The 17233-nt window shown below is 36.7% G+C and overlaps 1 protein-coding gene across 4 annotated transcripts in view; it reads right to left on the reverse strand.

The window, feature by feature from the left end:
* The window catches only part of ERC2 (ELKS/RAB6-interacting/CAST family member 2), a 421289-nt gene extending 416408 nt beyond the window's left edge, over window positions 1-4881 (reverse strand). For 3 of the 4 annotated variants that reach the window (XM_066195345.1, XM_066195346.1, XM_066195347.1), the window contains exon 1: window positions 4803-4881. The gene's annotated coding sequence lies outside the window, so the exon portion shown is untranslated. Of the gene's footprint in view, window positions 1-142; window positions 369-4802 lie in introns of those variants that run through there. The other variant, XM_066195344.1, reaches the window with a different exon arrangement.
* Window positions 4882-17233: the final 12352 nt, after the last annotated feature.

A 17233-nucleotide genomic window follows, 5' to 3' on the forward strand; every position in this document is an offset into this window, starting at 1 on the left:
AAGCAATATAAAAAGCCTATTCTGCAAATTCATCTCCAGATTCAGCTACCAGACAGTTTTAAAAAGCAATAAACAGCATTTCCTTAATCACAGTAAATTTACAGTCATGTATCCCAGCCATATTCTTGCTCCAGCTTCTCACCTTTCAAATCATTGCATCTGCCTTTCGTCCTCACGCGGATTTTACAACATCACGTTTAGCCGGCATCCCATTTGCGCGGAGGAAGGAGGCAGCAGGGAGAGCCGGAGCAGCGGAATACCCGCGAGGGGGTGAAGAGAAGGAACCTGCTGCAGTCGGGGGAGGCTCGTGTGCCCCTGTCCCTCGTCTTTCCGCCCCTCAGCGAATCTCCCTCAGTCAGCTGCGAGCCCGGCTGTCTCGGTTGCCAGTCCCTGACTCAACATTCCCAGCATTCCCGAGGAGCCGGGGCTCCAGCGGCGCGGCTCGGAGCCGCCGGGGGCAGCAGCAGCAGCAGCAGCACACGCACCGCAGCCCGTGATTCCTGCGAGCGTCTGGCTCCGGCCATTCATCGCCGGCCCGCGGGTTCCAGTCCCCACCCAGAGAGCGGCTGCAAGCGTGTTACTCATTGGGAAACAGCCTAAAAATACACCTATGTCTGCGTAAAACTGCAGAGGATAAATTGCTTTCTCGCCCCTGTTCACCAAAGGCCAGAAATGTACAAAGGCAGGTGCTTCAGAACATGATGTCTAAAAATCCATTGCTATTTGCGTGCATTTAAACAAACAGAAAAAAAATCCAGAAATCTGAATCTGCGTTTTGGCTTAAGTGTAAAAGAAGTTAAAGATGACATACATATTTATTTGTAATTTTTTCAAAAGCAATATGCAGTGGAAAGAAAAACCTCACAGATTAGCTGCTATGTAAAGCCTGAAAGCCTTTTTCATAACAAAACTGCAGATTGCATTAAAAATTATTCCTGAGATTTTTTTTTTTTAATTAAGAAGAGTGAGAGAAACTTCTTTAAACATCACTGGCTTCTCATGCTAGGAACAGAGGGTTTGTTCCTCTTCTATTTTTCTCTCTTCTCAATTTTTTTAGTTTAATCACTCTGTATACAATAAATTATCACCTTCGGTCTTTAGCTTCAATGCACCTTCAGATCTACCCTACACAAAATTTCACAAATGTATTTTATGTCTCTACTCTTGATCTCATTGCAGTCACATTGTTTTTAAGAACCACTTCTGAACTGTAGTAGCTTTAATATAACCTCTATTTTATTTCTCTCTTGCCCACATATGGACCTATAAATGCCACTAATAAACATTATTGAGAAGAACAACTTTTCTGGAATTACTGTTAAAACCTATGTCAAATCGATTTCAACCAATCACGTTTAAAATTAGCATAATCCCTGTATTGCTGTATCTGAATTATCCAAAGCCCGTTGAAATACTTGGCTGTCACAGATAGTCATTTGGAGATGCTAGAATGCCATTCCCAGCAGGAACATAGCAGTTTTGTATTTCCCCAAGAAAGGGACACGCTCTTACAGTACCCACCTACCTCAGATATAATTGCAATAGAGGGCAAATACTTTTTCTGAGTTCAAAGTAATGGAATAACCACGATTAAAATGCAACCTTCAATTGGTCTTGAACATGCATTCTTATTTGAAGGCATTTCTGTTAAAATAGTTTCAAAACTATGAAAAATACAGACAGAGAAAACCTGTTCCTGGAGAAATTGACAAGAAGGGACATGGGTTTTTTATACAAATAATTTCACTTGACCTGAAAAGCAAACAAAGTATTCCCCAAAAGTTTGCAAGCCTGCATCTGTCAGAAAACAGGTAAGTACTACAAAATGTGGGTCACTGCACTGAATGCTTCAGAGCACAAGAAATGTCCATTTTCATCTTAGCCCCTAATTTGGATTCAGTGTGAAATAAGAATCCCAAATATTTGCCAAATATTTGCAATAATGTCTCAATATTGCTAAATCCAATTCTGTCTCAGTACTGTTAATGATGACAGGGCTTTTGTTCTAAGTGGTGTCAGCTGCTGACAGTTTTTTAAACATGTCACACCATTCCTGTCTATATGAAAAGGCAAGGAACATCAGGTTCTGCCTTATCTTTTTTGTGACTCATTCACTGGCAAAGACAGAGGACCTTGTGATAGCCAGCAAAAAGCAGAAGCATCCTGACAGAGGACCAGTAGCCTAAGAATCTTCTTTCCAAGGAATAATCACTGTGGGAAGAGAGAGTTGCCATAAGGCTGCAACAATACTGCAATGAATTAAGCTTGCTATCATTCAATAAACTTTATATCAGAGTTCATCACAGCCCATCTCAGAGCAGCAGACCCTCTGCAGGGGACTGTCACCATTACCAGTGCCAAAGAACAGAATATACCCGCCATGTATAAAACCATTGGAGAGCTTTGTGGGAAAAAAATAGTTTGCCAAATTGTACTCAAAAAGACTTGCTAGAAAAATGTGCAGTTCAAAAGAAGAGGGGAAAAGTAATCAGAATTTTACAGCTAATCTACTTATTGTATTAGTAGAAACAACATCCATGCAAAGAACCTCAGGGTCACATAATCCAAACCCTTCAATAATATTCATTCCTTAAATTCAAGACAATGCTGGAATCCAAATCCAAAGGGTAGGATAATAACAATTGTGTCCTTAAGGCTGACTTCTTTGCAGCTGATGAAAGTTCTCATTTCCAGTTCTCATCTCCAGCCTAATCACAGGACCATCTGTGTTGTCCTTGGTGCCATGATGCAGGTGGGTGCCATTAAGCACAAAAAGAGCCAGATCATATGAGTAAACTACCACTTTTTTTTTCTTTTGTTTATTGTAAGAGGTTCCCATTAACTATTAGACATATCTTTCAGCCAACTGTTAGAGGAAAGCAGTCTGTTGTAAAACTTAAACCATTATTTATATTATAAGATGCCATGCGATGCTATGTCTAATGTTTGCACTTGTCAACAGTTTCTATCTTCACATAGATTTTTGGATACCAGACTTGAGTTTATTTGTTTTCTACTTTAAAAATGCAGTATATTCACAGTTCCTTCTGCTTTTACATCAGGAGCTGTGGAAACCCCACTGAAATTATTGGCAATTTTTTTCTTTAATTTCAATTAGCCCAAATTAAGGCCCTAACCAAGTAAGTCAATATGGAATACATATTGTCAAGTATCTTATTTTCCTCCATCTATGCTATACTGATTTCAGAAACAGAAAAGTATAAAATACTTATTACAACCATTCCATTTACTTATTCTAAGTATAAATAATTAAAAATAACATAATGCATAATGTTACTGTCTTCATCTCCTGGGAATCCCTTCATCCTTCCCAATTCTTTCTTCTCTCCTTACCTGTAGTACTAAGACTTTAGCAGCAGCTAGCTCCCTTTCGTGTTGTGGTGAAGATGGATGTTATTTGGTGCTTAATTTCATTAAAAACAGAAATACAAATAGAAGTTTTGTCCCTGCTGCATAATTCCTAGCAAGCAACTGCAGGCATGTGCTTTAAAAACACAGTAAAATGTATTTCAGCTTTAGTCATTGAACCTGGCTCCCTTCTATTCCTCTGTGCTTCCCAAGTGCTACTTGATTTACACTGAAGGTTACAGAACTAAAAAACCAAAAAATATTGCCTTTACCATGACGTGACAATCAGATTTCAAGTAAGCACTTGACCCAAGAGAAACAAAAAGCTCCAAACAAATAAAATAATTGAAATAAAATTCAAATTTCTGTTGATTTCAGAATAAGGCCCTATCAGTCTAGTCCACAGGGGTGGTGCACTCATCAGTCATTAACTTATGGACTGTTTTTCCCTCTTTATCAGTTTATATAGTCACCTACAAATATCTATCAAACTGAGTTACAAAATAGTTTCCCCCACATGTTAAGCTTCTGTCAAGTCATATCACCATGTCTTAAAAAAACATTAGCATAATTTATTTATTATGAATTTACATGATCACATGCTTTCCAAAGGATGGAAAAGTGTCATTTGAGTATACCTGAACACACAAGAGACCATTGAGAATTCATTATAATGCAAAACACAAACAAGAAAAATATACTCTTTTGTAATTATGTAATTCAGCAGTTTATTGTGTACTGCACAGCCTATATCTATTCAGGGTAGAAATAAAGCCACTCTGGCAGATGCCTTTGATATCACAGTTACAAATAGAGCAAAAAATGCTAAAATAATTTCATAATAAAAATACCTATCTCACAGAAGTTCTCCAGCTTCCACATCTCAAAACAGGGCTATTAATAGGCTTTTGCACCAACTCTACAACGTATTAAAAATATTTTGTAGGAAAATTCAAACTCCGGGAAGTTCTAACAGTAGGCAGCAAATACAGCTTAATCATCATGAATTAGGTTTAATATTTTAAATTTCATCAATGGCCCTTTATTTTCCTGGCTGGAAACACAGCATTACTGCTACCACAATTGTACACATAAATCTACATGGTGACTGTTGTATTGAAGTGCTGCTAAATGAGCACTGACTAATAAACTCTTAGATCCTGGTTTGGGGGGTTTTAATCACTTTAGACACATTAGAGCTAAAGTCCAACTGACTTTCTAGTAAGAATTAAGCTTTCAAATGCCAACCTCACTTCTAAAAAGTAAATCCAGATACTAAAACTTCATTTACAAGTGTCAACATGAGGCATTGCATCTGAAGGCAGCTGAGGTTCTCCTCCAGTTGCAGAAAACACATCTCCTTCCCTGCTTATGATATCAGCTTCTACACCAAACTTAGCTGGTACAAACAGTAGGCTTGCCAGACTACTCACCTCCAGTCCACCACCTTTCCCCAGCAGAACTACAGGGCAGTTATCCAGTGAGGGAACCTTTTATTGCCAGCACAATTTCCTCCAATTTTAAACAGCTGAGTACTGAAGCCTGAGGTACTGCCTCACATGGAGGGAGTACTGGGGCAGGAACTAAACTACCTGAGTAGGGGGAGCTAAACTCTACCCACCACAGCAGTCCCCCGTGGAAACAAATTTCTGCAGTGAGTAGGGCTGTATTAGATCAACCAAATTCAGGAACAATATGAAAATAATTAAAAACAGTAGCCTTGTATGGCTACCCCGAAACTGACAATGAACCTGCAGCTGCTTCCCTGCTTTTGTGCTCATTGTGGATTCTGTTGAGGAGCTGCGTGTCCAACTGAGTAACAAGAAACACAAAACACCTGACCATGGATGGCAACTCCAGCTCCCACAAAGGTTAGTTATTAGCTAATAACTGACGTGACACAGCAGCTGTGAGCTTCACACTTCTGTTAAGTTTATAATAAGGTGACTTGATAGTCTTCTATCTGTTACTCTATATAGACACACTGAAGACAATTTACAGACTGTTTTGACAGGTTAACACATTGGATCCACTTTATAATACTTCACAGGATTATACTAAGTACAATTACAGGGAATTAAATTAGATTTATTTATATATTAATTTAAACAATTTACAACGGGGTTTTATAGGTGCTTTTACACATCTACTAATACTCCTCTGCATGCAAACATGAAAAAACCTGCACAAATTCCACAGTAAAAAAAAAACAAACCAAAACCCTATGACACAAAAGTTAAGGTTGTCTTGATCTTGAAGTCTTCTTCACTACAAAGTCCCAGAGCCTTTAGGAAGAAAACACTTTTCCTCCTTTTGTGGTTCATCCAAAACTTTTGTGGTACTATGCAAAAAAACCAATCTAGGGAACACAAGAATGTTAGATTTCTATCTTTACTAATGTAGTTTTTGCTTCATGTACAACCTAAGGCTAGACAAGGAATCCTACATTTCAGTAACCAGACAGTTGTCACATATTCCATAATCTTCACTGGAGTAATCTTAACTTTCTTGTCCCATTTTACTCACGACAGGATCTCATAACCATTGGATATCCATTTTGTCATTGAGATTGTCAGTGCTGTGACACAGAATAAAGCAATTCTAACTACTTCACTTAAGTTCTGGTCTTTAAAATTGAAGAAAGATTAAATATTAAGAAGAAAATAAAATTGAAGAAAGATTAAATATCGGCTTTAAAATGTAGGCTTTAAAATACCCTTTTATCAACTGATGAATCTTAATTTCTTTATTAAGCTGTATAGAGAAAAAAAAAAGAGAAGGCTCACAAGTTAAAATAGAAAGGGAGAAATACTGTTAATTGTCAGCTTGACATTATATAACATTTCCCTACAACTGGTTATGAAATGGCTGCTAAAATACAGGAATTCCTCCCTGCCAGTCTGGCACTTCTATTTCTAGTGGACAGCAAGACTCAGTGTGTGCAATTCGTGAGCATGACTGTGCCTGAGGTGTAACTGTGCCATGAGGGAGAAGGTGGCTCTCATAATAAAGTTCTTGCAAATTCAAGGATTTTTTTTATTTTTACCACTTGAGAAAGTATTGTTTAGAGAAAAAAAAAATCCATGTGTGTTTATTACTAATTTCCTTTGTCTATTTTCGTGAACTTTCTCATTGTTTAGTTGACTTTATTGGGAGAGTCAAATTAAAAAATGACAAATAAACAAAAACACAGCGGGAATGTGTCAAACTCTAAGCTTGGTAGAAATAAATAATAATGTGGGGGGGTTGTTTCCAACCAGTTCTGGTTATGGATTGAATATACCATAGCAACCTTAATTTGCCCATAACTTTCTGTCCATTTAGACACAATCGTGGGAAAATAACTTAATCGAATTAGCTGGAAAACTATACACCTGAGGACACAGGAAGAAAGATGAAGTCTATAAACAATTGTTTCTCCATCCTTCACTCACCTTTAAGGGTGAAGAAATATGTATGCTCCTGTCAATGCATTGGTATTGAGGATTCCTTTGGCAGATGTGAAAAAAAGCAGAAGGAAACCATTATCTATGCTGAAGCAATATAGAAATTATGAGAAGCAGATTTAGAACTCCCAGAAAAAGCCAGGCAACAGAAACAAACAGAAGTATTGGTCAAACTCTTTTGTTAAATTACAAGCTAGAGGAAGCAATGCAATGCAAAATTTCACTACATTTATCAGCCACAGAGAAGGTAAGAGAAGAGCAATGGAAAACTTCACAAATATAGCTTATTTCTATTTTTTTGCTCCTTCAGGATGTCAGACACCTATAAAGAAGTGAACTATTGACTCTAAACAAAAAGATTTTTCATGTTGGGTAAAGCAGTATTTTGCCATGCAGTACTGAATTTATTCTGAAATCTTCAGGGCAATCAGAAAGCAAATATATATGGCACAAGAGAGACAGGCAAACCGTGAGTTACAGCAGCAGCCACCGGGAAGGGAAGGATAAATGCATTAATCACTTGAGTATAGCTCAGTTAAAAAGATTTTTATAAACCATGAAAGATCAGACTACAGTACAGAGCATGATTTCTTGATCCCTGAGCAGACTGTGCTGCTACTGCTGTGTGAGAGCTGTATATGGCCATCTTGAACATGAATTAAGAACAAGAGAGACCTTGGGATAAAACAGGAGACAGAAGTAACAGCACCAGTATTTTAAATAATATTTCTCTGCATCTTATTTATGCTTACTTTAATTTCTCTGTACCTTATTTAAATGTATTTTCAATTTTCAAATACATATTTTTATTTCCTGCATTAATTTTTTTTTAATACCTTGACCAGGCAGCCATGAAGAGGAGTACACTTGAAAATTAGCAGAAATATTTTGCAGCTACAGCAATTGGTCTAATAAAACATATTGGCTCTCTGCAGAAACTTATCCCACTGGAAATATTTTGTCTGCTTTTTTCATGCAGCTAATTGGATTCATGGTTTTGATGTTAAGGTTCAGTTGCAATTTTAGGATCCTAAACATTTCCATGGCCTATGCTTGACAGACAGAAGGGTTAATTTAGAAATAAAAGGTAATCTAAACTACTTTGTGGTTTTTAATGAGAAGAAAAGATGGGAATATGGGAGCATAACTAGAGAAAACAAAGTATTTTGCAAGTTGACAGTTATTTAATTTATAATAGTTTACAATTATATTAATTGAGTGAAATAGCACTTCTGTGTTATCCTTACAGAGCAGAGATTATGTTGATTCACAATGTATTATAAGGAACATAAGTGAAGAAAGAAGATCAGGCTTAGGAAGGATTTAGTTTGGTACAGCAGCAGGTACTCAGGAGCATAAGGTGAGTTCAGGTTGTGAGCACATAAACACTCACATCTCCAAGAGCTCTTAGTGTGCCTGTCGAGCACACCCATTACTGAACTTTCCTGTCATACCTGCTAACACAAAGGCTTGGTAGGCAAGGAATTGCCTGGCAGAAATATTCTGGTTACACTTTCTCTTGCGGGGCTCCTACCTGCATTCAATTTTCATGAGCTCTCTATAAAGCAGATTAGGGTACCCAAAGGCTCTGAATCTTGGTTTCAGGCCCTTCTCAGACTCTGGTTGCACTACAGCACAGGTTTTCTTTTTCTTGCCAGGCTACTTTCTTTGTTTTTTCAGAAGCTGCAGGTTGTTGTTTATTTAATAGTCCTCTTCTTCCTCCCAATTTTTTTGATAAACACAACACAGCAGCAGAGGCAGCTGTGGAACTGAAGGATGGTATTTGACAGGTAGCTCCTGGTGAGATGAAGCCAGCAGGGGTGTAAAAGCCCAAAATCATGCCTTTGAAAGAAGAGTCACGTTCTTAAATATTGAGAAGTGATTCTCTTAAGATAATACTTGCAATCAGCACCCAGCATGTGCAGCAGCCACGTTCTGGAAGACAAAATTGGCTGCTTCAGAGAGTTCAGCATAAAGCAGACGGCTGGGGTACTGCAGTTCTCCTACACTAAGTTATTAAAAGACAAATCCTGTACGCTACTGAAGCTCAAACTGAGGTGTTCCAAAATCATGCAGTTCTGATATAGAACAGAAAATATTCAAGATCTGCATTTTGCCATTTGAAATTCAAGCTGCGGTCACCAAACCCACCCATATAATTAGCGTGGATCTTAGAGACGCTTTTGGCAGATTAGTTTGGAATGTAGAACACTTTCAGAGGTGTAGAAATGACTAAGACACATACAAGTAGAGGGAAAAAACCTAAGGAAGATAAGAGAGATGAGGGAAAGATCAGAATAAAGTACTGCAATCATTAGAATTTTTATTTGTAGAAGAATAAAACTCCATGTTGCAATGGAATTACAGCTGTGGTTTTGGACTAGATACTGGAAGAACAAGTGAAAGCTACCAAGTTACTGATGAAGTACTTTTTATTAGCCCAGGTCCAGCAATGGTCCACACCTCAAGTACAGGGATGATGATGCCTACATCAATCACCTCTGGTAGTCAGGTTTTGATGGAATTTAGGATACAGTATTATCCCTCAGATTGCTATTTTCTTCTCATAGTGGAACTCAAGGTGGGCCAGTATCCCTAAGGCTGCAAAGTTCCCGTACTCAAAAACCAGATTAACTGTTTCCTTGGCACTATTCTAACACTATCAGTGCTATTTTTTATTGCAGAAACATAAACTAAAGATTCATTTGTTTTACTGAATATCTCAGCATTATATCCACCTTTTCATAATACATGGTCTTTCCGTGGTCTGATTTTGTAGGGAAGCTATCAAAAAAGCCATAAATTGTCAAAACATTGTTTTCATTTTTATATGCTGCTCCTTCTGCTGCTCTCCTGATGCAATCATATTTTATAGGAACACAGGATACTTCTGAGCTATTTTTATATTTCCCAACTTATTTTTTTGCAGTTTCAACTTGTTTGTTAGTCATAATTTAAGTAAGCATATATCTAAATTATTGTTTATAATAAATACATATCTCTCTAGGAAAAAGGAACAATTCTTACTTTTAAAGTGCTGACATACAATTGACTGGATACATTTACAGTAGCTCAAATAGCCTTTTTAAATCTAAAATAGATGCTTGTGTAATTTTAGTTAAAAATTCCATTTGTGTCAAATTAAAGACACATTAAAGGCTATGTGTTATACACAATAACAGACATTTGGCTTTGTCATTACAGGAAAAAGTATCTATTAATTGATAAGCCTGAGTTATATTTTAAGAAGTATTACCATTCTGGTCACTCAGTTGTTTCCAGACATCCTTTTGATGACCTGTTATTATTCAGAGGTGGTGTGTCCTAAGGACAGTAGAGTCCAACTGTGCTTTTTCTTAGTTATTTCATGATAAGCATTAGAGACCAGAATTTAACAACTCCAAGAACAAAAACGGCCTCTTGTAACAGGGGCCCTCCTGCCAGGGGCTGACATCCACGGGTCCCACAGCTTCTGTCACATGCAGCCTATTGGTTGTTAAGTTTGTAAATACAAACATTGCACAAATCAGAAACCTTTTCAATCCAAACAGGGATAAAGTATGACAGATGGGTGTAGAACACAGATGGATGGAGGGAATAGAAAGTCTTCAGTGCCAAAACGTACTTATTAGGAAGACAGAAATAGCTCTGTTTCTGAAGCACCTGTAGAATGTATTTTGAGCTCTCATAAATCAGTTAGTCATAAATTGCTCTGCAGCTTTTTTAGGTAGTCAACAGTCCCACTGCCCCTACTGTTCTCCCTTTTTTAAAATTTTGCACCCATGACAAAAAGTTCTAATTGTCACAGACATCATCTTCTTTTCATTGACCAAGTCAAGAGTAAAATGTGTAAAGCACTTTACGATCTCCCAAGTGGTCTTAAAATTTAGTTTAATACCATGGTGATGTTATTTGGCTTAGTCAAACTTCACAGATATACAAAGGTCATTCAGAAAGATCTCAAGTGCTCTATGTTGTTGATTTCCTTAGCATGAGAGAAAAAAACACAGTAACTCCTTTTTATTAAGGAAAGAGACAAATTTTAAAAGAGAGACAAATGAGAAAATGAAAAAAAGACACACAAGCAACAGGTCCCTTCTATCTATTATCTCTCTCTATATATATATGTATATATACAGAAAGGGAGAGATCATTCAGAAAACCACCCCTTCTACACTGCAGCTGTCAGGGGTGATGTGTATACAGCAAGGCCCGGGTAAAGAATCCCTTTCAGAGAAGCTTTTATGCAAAGCTTCAGTCCTTCAATTTGCCAATTATTTAAATAATTTGTGAAATATTATATATCATGCACATGGAGAACCATGTAGCCTTGCTAATACTATTATTTTCAGTATTTTACTTCTCCCTGAGACTGAAAAAAAGAATTTATTTACCTTGAAAAAAATTAAATTACAATTTTTCAAGAGTCACATTGCATAATGCCATGTAGCCATAGAGATGAGATGAAACTGCACTTTTCTGTGTTACTGGAAACAAAAGCAGTGTACATGCTGTGAAAGGGAGACGCCACTTAGAGCATAATCTAACATATTTGAAGAAAAACCTTATCAAAGTGTTTATTAATACTGGTCTTTTTTGCAAATGGAAAAGTAAGTAAGTTGGGAGAGAAGAGGTTACACACCAATTATCCAGGAATAGCAATCAATGTGTCTGAGCTCCTGGCCATAGGGCAGTTTCACAGGCTATCTTTGGAAATTCCATTTGGGCATTTCTGACAGGATAGTGGTAACACACAGTAGATCTAGCTCTGTAATTTAACTCCCAGAAGATAAGTCAAAAAGCACTCACAAACATACAACTGGTTAAGAATAATCATCCAAAATTTCAGGGATAATATTTGTAACCACTGTTAGAAACATAAATGGCCATTACTGTGTCAGTGTGCAGCCTCTACCCTTGCAGCTTTCCAGATACGGATTCCTTTTCTGAAATGTTCATTGGTCTGGCAACAGTCCTTTTAAACCCCAGTTATTTTCAACTTAAGTGTACATAAAAGTGATAGAATTCAGCTCATTCTTATGATTATGATGCAATAATATACACTTCTGAATCACCCATGTTGTGAAAGCAGACTCAATTAAAAACCTAGGTATGGAACAACACTACAGAACTCCCTTTCAGAAACTGGTAGCTTTTTATAACCCATAAAGATTTGTGCAAGTATGAAGCAATTACTTGTAAATACTGGAATAATAGCTGGCAGATTTCATTTGTTCCAGAATATAATACAGCAGCACTATCAGATGTGCACTTGCATTACAGCAGGAGAGAAAAGCCCCTGCAGAAGGAACTCCATCCTGACCTGACCTCTGGTAATAATGAGATGCTTCCATGTCATGCTTGTCATCACCACGTTCAGGCTCATCCTGTAGGAGCCAGGTGTTTTTTCTTTGAAGAATGAGAATGTTAATTATATCTGGCAGTAATTTTTTTGAAGAAGCACAGAACATTTTTGAAAGCCATGGCACAACAGTTTTATCTCCTTTTCTTAATAAAGCTCCTTTGCCTATTCAAAAAGAATATCCTGAATTACTGGTGTCCCAATCTGTTTCTAGTAAAGCTTATCTAATACAACAGTGTGAAGCTTTCAGAACAAGCATAAAAGAAACACAGTAAAAACTTACATTTATGGGTAAGTATGCTTATAAGAACTCCACATATTTATATATATTTAATATATGTATGCGTGTGTACACACACCCCCACATATATAAAGCTTTCATTGTAAAAACAAAACAGTTGGCAAAGCTTACTCATGAAGTGGGATTGAATCATAAACATTCAAGAGATCCAGGCTGATTTCCCAGTTTTCTGCAAAACAATTATTGCCAGATATAATTAACATTCTCTTCAAAGACTGATAAGGACTACAACTAAATTAATTTACATGCTCAGAAATTCTAAAGCACTAATGAAAATGACAATACTCAGCAAGTAGCATTTTTTGAGATTTATTAAAAGTATTTTGAAATGTATCCAAGATCAAGCCTAACTTGGTTTAAGAAGCAAGTTACAATTAAAGAGCTTTGCTTAGAAAACTTGACAAAATGGGACACTCATACAAAAGATGACAGAAAGCATTATGTTAGCGTAGGTCCTTCTTTTCTTTCCTTTTTGTTAAATCTCCATTATGCTGCATTTCCTATTTCAGCTATACCTAAGCTTTGGACAAGTTAAAAACAAGGCATAAGCATAAAAGCAAAATATTTCCAATTCTAAAAGCCATTTTTTTTATTGTTAAATTTAACAGGCAGGAGGATTCAGTGTAGTTGATGGTTTTTAACCAAATCAATTGCTGCAATTATTTCTTCAAGTCAGAGCTGAATCTGCAATTACTGTTTTGCTTATCTTTTTTAATACATGATTTAGCCAGATAAAGATCTCCAAAGTACTGCACAAAATAGGAAAGAAATCCAAGGAATTGCTGGAAGTGGAACTGTTAGGGCATAGTTCATAAATCTACAGAAGTCAATGAAGTTTTACCTATTGCCAACTGTAATTACAACTGTCAAATTCTGAAGGAGGGAAGGCAAAATCATATTTAAACTTTCCATTTGGGAGCATTTATGATACTGTACTAATTAAGTTAACCCCCAGTCAGAAATTTGAAAAAAAGTATGCAAAACATTCAGCTTTGAAGAAAAAATATTTGTTTGTACATACTGTCAGGGCTCCATTTATTTCCTGCACAAAAATTAGCCCCTTTATACCTGCCCTCCCTATCCAAGTTGAGGGAGCTCTGCAACTCAGTGCTGAGTCCACCCTAAACTCCCAGAAAAATTTGGCTCTAAAAATTAAACACAAGGAGCTCAGAACATACCTTTCACTTTTCAGATATGATCCATTACAGAGTGAACACATGGTTTTACTTTCCCCCAGTTCTTCTGAACAGTCCCTTTGCCCAAGTTCTAACAATCAGAATGGTTCAGAATGAATAAGTTGAATCTTATCCCAAGAAGACAAACAATATAATACAAAGTGATGGAAATATAATTACTAGCATTCATTTGCCAAAGCTATAATTTTCTTTTTTATTTCTGCAGCTGGTTTAAGTTTGATTGCTTCAGTGCTTTCTCCCAGAATATCCTCTACATAATGATTTGTCCAAGCTCTGATGAACATTTCTTATTGAATATTTTTATTTTAGGAGTTTTTAATTTATGGACATTTCTTTAAGGTAAGTTGCACTTTAAAAGTCTATGTATACAGAAGCAGAATAAAGGACAGAGAAAGTGACCAAGTGCTTGCTCAGAAAAAGTCTGTGGCTTGACCCATTTTTTGTATGCAGAGGACTTAACTTTCTCCCTCTTTCCTCCACTCCTTTGGTCTCTTTAAGATGATATTCTTAATTTTCAAACTATAATATAGTTTTACCTTATTAGTATTTGATTTACCACAGTTCTTCCTGAGTTTATGAAAATCATTAATATTTGACAACAATTGCAAACAAACATCATTACTAGTTCAATTATTTGGTTGTTTTCTGCTGTTCTTGCTAAGGTTCTTGTTTTTCACTTAGCTTTCATTAGTGTATGTTCCAATCCATACTGATTGATTTCTTGAGAGGACAGTTTCTTCAGTTCTCATACTGGATGTTTATTTTATAGCTGCTGTGAGATATTCATTTTATAACATTAAATGCATCTGCTATGTAGTAAAATCTCGTCAGTTCACATGGGCCAGTTACTATGCGTGAAGCAGAAGAACTCACCAGTGCCAGTTTGATGTCTCTATCCAAAAGAAGGATCCTTCAAGAAAAGTAGTAGAATATTTGACAGCCTAATGGAATTTTATGAAGGGGAAAAATGGGAGAGGGAAAAAAAGATCAGGCTTATTAACCTGGAGCAAAAACTCTGTGCTGTCAAAGGCTAATCCTGAGACGCTTGCCATGTCTTAATTAAACACAACATGGGCTGATAAAATGCAGAGAACCGACCTAAACTCCCTGCTGTATAGTGAATTTCTGCCTAGACATCAAAGACTATTTTGAATTCTCTGCAGCTTGCAAATTGTACTGAGCAGTTGTCAGATTTCTGCATAATGCATTTCAGTCAAAGGCTGCAGAAGAGACTCATTTGTAAGTATTTTGCAGGAGATGCTTTCCTGACAAAAATGAAATGTTAAGTGGTAATCCTTGCTTTTATAGTGTTTAATTATAAACTACATCAAAATATATTTTAGGGGAACAAAAAGATGATACATTGTTCCAAAGGAACATCTGCTTAATCCATCCCCCCTTAATAAGCTGATCATTTGTAATTTAATTATTTTAAAAATCCAAAGTTGACACTACATATTAGCATTATATAAATAGCACTCTAATCTCTCATTACCAGAAAATACTGCTATTTTGATGCAAAATTTGTTCTTTCCCAACATTTGTTGAAAAATATATTTGTAAGGAATACAACAACTTCATGTTTTGACAGTAACTCTGTCGTAAAGGACCATGAGGTTTGTTCCTTTGCTAATAAGAATATAGAAAGAAAACTTTGTAGAAATCTGCAGCCCCTCAGGTTCTTAACTTAGACCACGATCCATTCTTTTCTTGATAACCTTTTGCCTTACCATGTATGTTCTACTTCTACACTTTATACCACTTCTATCATAACTCTTCATAGAAATCTTTTGTAGTCACATAAATGTTGAAATAATTTTTGGGATAGATTTGAGATTTTTGTTTTTCCATTTAAAATTTCCATGTGAAGAAACAGTACAGGAATTGACTGTGAGGAGAACTATGGCGATGTGCACTCTGAAAGGGCTGTGCACAAACAGCAACTACACGTGTCCTTTTGAAGCAGGCTGACTTTAAAAAGTGAGTATCCTTTTTGGGAAAGATCCAGTTATGTAATCTCTGAATAACTCCTACAAAGGTGAGTGCAAATGTTACCATTCTTAGGTGTGCATGAGATACTCAAATACACAAAATCCCTCACAAATACTTAGGGCAAATGCTATAGAGCCCACGCAGCCAACTGAAGGGTTTATCTCAAGGGTGAATTAAGATTTCTTGTTCAGATAGGGTGCAACTCCACTGGAGCAACAGCCATTTTTACCACCCATTGATCTGACTGCAGCCCAATCAAACCCATGGACTTGCAGGTTACAAAAGGAAAAGGCTGCTGGAGGTTTCAATTTACAGAAATTTGGGCTGTTTACTCCCGAGGTTCTCCTTTCAGTTTAATGTTGGTCCATAACACATATGCAGTAAGAACATACATTCTTTACATTCCTCATGTGCTTCTTGGTGGTCTAAACTGTGTATATTTGAGAATATAAAATTCCACAGAACAGGTTATGCAAACACAATGCCCATGTACACAGTCTCAAGCACAGCTATCATTTAAATCCATCTGTATGAAGGAAGGAAATGTGCAAAACCCTATACTGAGAACAAATGTATGGTATGGATGGCCTGCACATTTCTTGGCCACAAAAGCAGGTTTCAGAAACTGAATTCCTCTGCTACAGAGGAATATATTTTAGAAATATTCTAGTGTTTATGAACTTCTCAGTATGTAGTAATCTAAGATATCCCATATAATTTATGGATATCACGTAAGCCCCTGTTTGGAATTATAGTTTAGAATCAGAACATGCAGTCCTGGATCAACTGGAACATCAAAAAGCAAATTATTTTCTTTAAAGAAAGATTTTTTTAAAATTTTAACACTCAGTTTATTTGGCACACAGATCACACGTTCATTCCATTAATCATCAAGTGTGTGCTGGCTAAAGATTAACACCATCTCATGCTGGCATTTGATTGCATTCAGTTGATAGTTACTCTTCATCGTGTTGCTTTTGCAGGAAGCAATCAGGGAAACAAGTCTAAAAACTACCATTTGCATTATCCAAAATGTATTGGAAGCAAGGCCAAAACTGTTTAGTTTTCCCATTTAACTCCAGAAGCCCTGAAAGCTATGTTTGAATTTGAAACTTTTAAGGACACTCCTGGTTTACTTTACTGCAGTGGCTGGGTAGAGAAACTACATACAAGTATTAAGAGGAAGGATAATGACTTCTGCCCATCACTGTAGGGTACAAGGACACACTTTCTATGAAAGTCACATTATTCTGAAAAGGTTTGGAAATCCCTTCCTCCAAAAGTTAAAAAACAGAAATTAATAGACTCAAACCACGCTAGCAGCATATTCAACTATTTCAGAAACATTTGCCCAGGCAGCTACAATGCCAAATACAAATCTGGCTACATTCCATATGCAAGCCCCAAAGAAATGTGTTCTAGGGGGACTCTCTCCGCTGCATTTACATTGTAAATACATTTGCAAACTGAATTCCAGGCCAAAGCCCCCTTGTTCCAGTTTCCACAAGGCATCACTAACAGTGTTGAATTTAATCATTGTGCCAATCCATTTATCCACCTAGAAAAC

The sequence above is a fragment of the Chamaea fasciata genome, unplaced genomic scaffold (genome assembly GCF_029207755.1).
Source record: "Chamaea fasciata isolate MVZ Bird 193981 ecotype frontalis unplaced genomic scaffold, bChaFas1.0.hap1 SCAF_13, whole genome shotgun sequence".
In the NCBI taxonomy this organism is placed as follows: Eukaryota; Metazoa; Chordata; class Aves; order Passeriformes; family Sylviidae; genus Chamaea; species Chamaea fasciata.